The sequence below is a fragment of the Scyliorhinus torazame genome, chromosome 19 (assembly GCF_047496885.1).
Source record: "Scyliorhinus torazame isolate Kashiwa2021f chromosome 19, sScyTor2.1, whole genome shotgun sequence".
NCBI lineage: Eukaryota > Metazoa > Chordata > Chondrichthyes > Carcharhiniformes > Scyliorhinidae > Scyliorhinus > Scyliorhinus torazame.
In genome coordinates, this window is record NC_092725.1 from 146215255 (window position 1) to 146221309 (window position 6055).

Here is a 6055-nt window from a genome sequence, read left to right on the forward strand (position 1 = left end):
ATCTCTCCTTTCCTGTTTCTAACCTCAGCCCATACTACCTCAGTAGACGAGTCCTCATCAAACGTCCTTTCTGCCACTGTAATCCTGTCCATGACTAACAATGCCACCCCTCCCCCTCTTTTACCACCTTCCCTGAGCTTACTGAAATATCTAAACCCTGGCACCTGCAACAACCATTCCTGTCCCTGCTCTATCCATGTCTCCGAAATGGCCACAACATCGAAGTCCCAGGTACCAACCCATGCCGCAAGTTCACCCACCTTATTCTGGATGCTCCTGGCATTGAAGAAGACACACTTTAAACCACCTTCCTGCCTGCCGGTACACTCCTGCAACTGTGAAACCTTACTCATGACCTCACTACTCTCAACCTCCTGTATACTGGAGCTACAATTCAGGTTCCCAATCCCCTGCTGAACTAGTTTAAACCCTCCCGAAGAGCATTCGCAAATTTTCCCCCCAGGATATTGGTACCCCTTTGGTCCAGGTGTAGACCATCCCGTTTGTAGAGGTCCCACCGGCCCCAGAATGAGCCCCAATTATCCAGAAATCTGAAACCCTCCCTCCTGCACCATCCCTGTAGCCCTGTGTTCAACTCCTCCCTTTCCCTATTCCTCGTCTCGCTATCACGTGGCACAGGTAACAACCCAGAGATAATAACTGTTTGTTCTAGATCTAAGTTTCCACCCTAGCTCCCTGAATTCCTGCCTTACATCCCTATCCCTTTTCCTACCTATGTCGTTGGTACCTATGTGGACCACGACTTGGGGCTGCTCCCCCTCCCCCGTAAGGATCCCGAAAACACGATTAGACAATTGGATATGCCCACATATTCTCCAAACAGGTAAGGATTTTCTATTTTAATAAGGTCACTCTTTCATCTCTGAAACTGCATTTACTGTGTCCCTTGCCTCTCCTTTGAGTGATCCTTACATCGACCCACATCTCACATCAGGGCAACAGGAGATGCAATGACCTCCCTGGACATTTTTTCAGATCTCAGAACATGCTGAGCAGCAAATAATATACGTGCCAAGGCCTCAAACTCACAAATGATGGCCAGTGCTGAATAATGTCTGTGGGACCAGTTTAGCTGGACAGCTGGTTTGTGATACAGAAAAAGGCCAACAGCGTGGGTTTAATTCCCATCCCAGCTAAGGCCCTGTCTTCACAACCTCGCCTCTTGCCTGAGGTGTGGTGACCCTCAGGTTAAACCACCACCAGTCAGCTCCCCCTATTGATGAGAAAAGCAGCCTAGGGCCTTCTGGGACGGTAGCGACTTGACCTTATGTGGGATTATTGAGTAATCACTATGTTGATAATGTGAGAGAAGTGAATCCATAAGAGTTTATTGTGACTCTGATGTATCCCCAAATTCCTCATCTTAAATGCCCATTACCACTGAAGCAACTTGCAGCAAGATGGGATTCAGCTTCCAAACTGTGCAAGTGAACACATATTTACAACTGTTAAAAGTATGTACAATGATTGTATCCCCATGCCATCGTGAACCGTGCAAGCTTATTTATCTTTCATTTTCTATTACCATGACTGGGTGTAGTCCCAACATCTGCAGCTGATGTATGGGATCCTGCTGACTGCTATATCCTGTTGACTGTGATGACTCAGTGGGCAACCAGAAGGCCCAGGTCTTCAAGGGTCTTCAGCTCAGGTGCAGATTCACCCTCCTCAACCTGACCTGTTGGAGGCATCAGGCACCCTTGGAGTGTCCTGGGATTAAGTGATAGCAGTCAGGCCGTCATCAGTGGATGAAGTCCGGTGGTTGGGGGGGGGGGGGGTCATTGGGGGTCATGGGGTCAATGGGGGGGGGGGTGTTCAGCTGTGGGTAGGGTGTTCAGTGATGGGGGCGGTCATGAAGATGTGTGGTCACTGAGAGGGCCAATTGGTGTGGTCAGTTGCAAGGATTGGGTGTTCAGTGGTGGGGAGTTGGGTGGTCAGTGAGGGGTTCAGGTGGCTGGGGTGATGGTCTATGAGGGTAGTTGGTGGGTAGTCAGGGATGGGGTCAGTCAGGAATGTCAGAAAAGCATGGGTGAGGGGGTAATCGGAGGTGATGGGGTGTATTGGAGGATTGGGGAGGTGGGGGGACAATCTGCAATATAGTTACGCAGGAGATAGAAATGGTTTTAATTCTTCTAACTTTTTCTGGGTAACAATTGCTGTGGGACAGTTGGAACCATCCAACGTTTATGATTTCAATGAGTTTCAATGGTTCCTTGAACAGGACAATTGTCCAAAAGAAGTTTGACCTTCCCGAGTAATTGCTGTGCAATCTGGGGACCTCCCTGGTGGGGGGTCTCCAGGTGCATCTTTGTTTACCTCGCGGTACGATGGCCTGGAGATTGGGCATTATGGTCCATTGTCTCTCTGACCACAAACACAAAATGAGAAACCGGAACTTCTGCAATGTTTTGAAAATCAATGTCCATTTTTTCAAGTGGGTTTCTTTTGAAAAGTGCAATGTTCACTTTCTAATTAGCTTTTTGGGCATGATGTGACCATGATGTGACCATGATGTGACCATGTTACTATCTACCTTTGATATCCAAAACCTCTTCTTAATACTTTTTCTTTAACTTTTTTTTGTTTATAAATTTAGAGTACCAATTCTTTTTTTTTCCATGAAGGTGCAATTTAGTGTGGCCAATCCACCTACCCTGCACATCATTGGGTTGTGAGGGTGAGACCCAGGCAGACATGGGGAGAATGTGTAAACTCCACACGGACAGTGACCTGGGGCTGGGATCGAACCCGGGTCCTCAGCACAGTGAGGCAGCAGTGCTAACCACTGTGCCACCATGCCACCCTTATTGCTACTTCTTTCATATGGATTATCACTTTGTGTTCTTGATGAAGTTCCTCTTACAATCTCTCTCTAAAGCTTGGTGGAATAATTACTCTTAAATCCCATAGGAGACTGGCAGTGTGGATGAGCAGAGAGATCTCGGTGTCCATGTACATAGATCCCTGAAAGTTGCCACCCAGGTTGAGAGGGTTTCTAAGAAGGCATACGGTGTGTTCGCTTTTATTGGTAGAGGGATTGAGTTTCGGAGCCATGAGGTCATGTTGCAGCTGTACAAAACTCTGGTGTGACCGCATTTGGAGTATTGCGTGCAATTCTGGTCACTGCATTATAGGAAGGATGTGGAAGCATTGGAAAGGGTGCAGAGGGGATTTACCAGAATGTTGCCTGGTATGGAGGGATGATCTTTTGAGGAAAGGCTGAGGGACTTGAGGCTGTTTTCGTTAGCGAGAAGAAGGTTAAGAGGTGACTTAATTGAGGCATACAAGATGATCAGAGGATTGGATAGGGTGGACAGTGAGAGCCTTTTTCCTCGGATGGTGATGTCTAGCACAAGGGGACATAGCTTTAAACTGAGGGGAGATAGATATAAGACAGAGGTCAGAGGTAGGTTCTTTATTCAGAGAGTAGTAAGGGTGTGGAATGCCCTGCCTGCAACAGTAGTGGACTCGCCAACACTAAGGGCATTCAAATGGTCATTGGATAGACATATGGACGATAAGGGAATAGTGTAGATGGGCTTTAGAGTGGTTTCACAGGTCGGCGCAACATCGAGGGCCGAAGGGCCTGTACTGCGCTGTAATGTTCTATGTTCTATGAGACAGATTTGATCATAAGGCCATAAGACATAGGAGCAGAGTTAGGCCACTCGGCCCATCGAGTCTGCTCCGCCATTCAATCATGGCTGATATGTTCCTCATCCCCATTCTCCTGTCTTCTCCCCATAACCCATGATCCCCTTATTAATCAAGAACCTATCTATCTCTGTCTTAAAGACACTCAGTGATTTGGCCTCCACAGCCACCCTCTGGCTGAAGAAATTTCTCCTCGTCTCAGTTTTAAAGGATCGTCCCTTTAGTCTGAGACTGTGCCCTCAGGTTCTAGTTTCTCCTACACAACCACTCTATCTTGGCCACTCAGTATTCGTTAAATTTCAATAAGATCCCCCCTCATCCTTCTAAAGTCCAACGAGTACAGACCCAGAGTCCTCAACCGCTCATCATATGATAAGTTCTTCATTCCAGGGATCATTCTTGTGAACCTCCTCTGGAACCTTTCCAAGGCCAGCACATCCTTCCTTAGATACGGGGCCTAAAACTGCTCACAATACTCCAAATGGGGTCTGACCAGAGCCTTATACAGCCTCAGAAGTACATCCCTGGTCTTGTATTTTATATTTGTATTTGACCTATACTCAGTTAATTTTTACATGTAAAATACTCCTGAAATTTCTCATCAACACACTTTTTAAGCCATCTATTCATGATGTAATTGAGCACTTTACTGAGCACTACATCCTGATGAGTTTCTTCACTAATTTCTCTGGCAGACAATGACATGCTATTGTGTATGTAATGTAATTGTAATTCACAGCTAACTTACTAAAAATGATTCGGACTTCAGGGAATTCAGGGAAATCTTGTAAGAAAGTCTGTATTTGCATGATCTGCTGACTTTGATATTTACCATCATACTGATGGCTAATTTTATCATTTGCTTCTCCTTGCTCAAAGATCACTTTGTTCTCTCCTCGTACTCCTTCAATGACAATGTTCTTACTGATCACCGCTGTAAATAACTTGGCCCCGTTTAACAATATCTTCTGATTTCTTCCCATATGGGGAATTTTGTTACCTCCTATCACCACCAATGTTAAATAAACAAAGAACAAAGAACAAAGAAATGTACAGCACAGGAACAGGCCCTTCGGCCCTCCAAGCCCGTGCCGACCATACTGCCCGACTAAACTACAATCTTCTACACTTCCTGGGTCCGTATCCTTCTATTCCCATCCTATTCATATATTTGTCAAGATGCCCCTTAAATGTCACTATCGTCCCTGCTTCCACTACCTCCTCCGGTAGCGAGTTCCAGGCACCCACTACCCTCTGCGTAAAAAACTTGCCTCGTACATCTACTCTAAACCTTGCCCCTCTCACCTTAAACCTATGCCCCCTAGTAATTGACCCCTCTACCCTGGGGAAAAGCCTCTGACTATCCATTCTGTCTATGCCCCTCATAATTTTGTATACCTCTATCAGGTCTCCCCTCAACCTCCTTCATTCCAGTGAGAACAAACCGAGTTTATTCAATCGCTCCTCATAGCTAATGCCCTCCATACCAGGCAACATTCTGGTAAATCTCTTCTGCACCCTCTCTAAAGCCTCCACATCCTTCTGGTAGTGTGGCGACCAGAATTGAACACTATACTCCAAGTGTGGCCTAACTAAGGTTCTATACAGCTGCAACATGACTTGCCAATTCTTATACTCAATGCCCCGGCCAATGAAGGCAAGCATGCCGTATGCCTTCTTGACTACCTTCTCCACCTGTGTTGCCCCTTTCAATGACCTGTGGACCTGTACTCCTAGATCTCTTTGACTTTCAATACTCTTGAGGGTTCTACCATTCACTGTATATTCCCTACCTGCATTAGACCTTCCAAAATGCATTACCTCACATTTGTCCGGATTAAACTCCATCTACCATCTCTCCGCCCAAGTCTCCAGACAATCTAAATCCTGTTGTATCCTCCGACAGTCCTCATCGCTATCCGCAATTCCACCAACCTTTGTGTCGTCTGCAAACTTACTAATCAGACCAGTTACATTTTCCTCCAAATCATTTATATATACTACAAAGAGCAAAGGTCCCAGCACTGATCCCTGTGGAACACCACTGGTCACAGCCCTCCAATGAGAAAAGCATCCTTCCATTGCTACTCTGTGCCTTCTATGGCCTAGCCAGTTCTGTATCCACCTTGCCAGCTCACCCCTGATCCCGTGTGACTTCACCTTTTGTACTAGTCTACCATGAGGGACCTTGTCAAAGGCCTTACTGAAGTCCATATAGACAACATCTACTGCCCTACCTGCATCAATCATCTTAGTGACCTCCTCGAAAAACTCTATCAAGTTAGTGAGACACGACCTCCCCTTCACAAAACCGCGCTGCCTCTCACTAATACGTCCATTTGCTTCCAAATGGGAGTAGATCCTGTCTCGAAGAATTCTC